Source organism: Trypanosoma cruzi (genome assembly GCF_000209065.1).
Source record: "Trypanosoma cruzi strain CL Brener chromosome Unknown tcruzi_1047053450099, whole genome shotgun sequence".
NCBI classification, from domain to species: domain Eukaryota; phylum Euglenozoa; class Kinetoplastea; order Trypanosomatida; family Trypanosomatidae; genus Trypanosoma; species Trypanosoma cruzi.
Genome location: NW_900966.1, coordinates 1 through 912, shown reverse-complemented (window position 1 = coordinate 912; position 912 = coordinate 1). Strand labels below are relative to the sequence as shown.

Below are 912 nucleotides of genomic sequence, written 5' to 3'. Positions count from 1 at the left end.
GATAGCACGGGTGCGGCACCCAGATACAGGGACAAAGGGTCCACGTCGATTGTACGGTCTGTTGGCTCATAGACGTCCGGTTTACAATCACGCCGCTGCCCTGCAGTTCGTCAGTCTGCGGTGGTCTGAAAGATGGAGGGGAAGGGAGAGAGAGAAGGTGCAGCCCTCATCGATCTCGGTTGGGTGTGAAAACGGTGAGGTCATCTCATCAGATCACCTGTAGCAAAGAAGTTCGATGTAATCACTGGGCACGGACATCCAAAAGCTGACGCTGAAAAAAACAAAGGTTTTGGCTTCTTTGAGGCGTTTCCCACGCAAAGGTGAGCAGTCACCACCAGGCGCATTCGTACCCCATCAAAAGGCGGTAAACTTCACCGTCTCCATGGCCTGTCCCACGCGACAAACAGCATTGAAGGTCCGACGCGTTCTTTGGGGCCATGTTATTCCGTCCGCAGCACGTGGCGGTGACACGGAAGAGGAGTGGAGGATTTGCCGTTCGGCTGCAGTCAAGGCGTCGTTCCTCGCTCACGCAAACCATCGCCGACGTGTCGCAGTACGCAACGAGATATATGGCAAAAAGGCTCCCTGCGCCACCCACAGCAGGAAGGTCAGTGCCGCACACACAACGCCCACTAGAAAACAGCGCAGCAGCGGCCGCTCTCCGGCAAGCAGCACAGCGATAAACATCAAGCAGGCATGCACACATACACATGCATGCCGCAAAGCCCTTGGATTGACTGCTTGATCCAGCAGCGACCGCAACAAAGTCCAAAATCGTACTCGTTAGCAACGTCACCCACGTCGCGCTGCAAAAAAAGCCATGCGCACAGCACACACACACGGCAACAACAAAACGAACGAGGCGCGTCCAATACCACGGCGCAGTCCTTCACTTCTCTCCGCCCCGACGGA

General features: G+C 55.9%; 1 non-coding gene across 1 annotated transcript; it reads right to left on the bottom strand.

The window, feature by feature from the left end:
• Nucleotides 1-291: 291 nt before the first annotated feature.
• On the bottom strand, nucleotides 292-355 carry Tc00.1047053450099.10. The gene has a single exon (XR_008254542.1). It is a non-coding gene; the product is annotated as an H/ACA snoRNA, TC8C3H1 (small nucleolar RNA).
• Nucleotides 356-912: the final 557 nt, after the last annotated feature.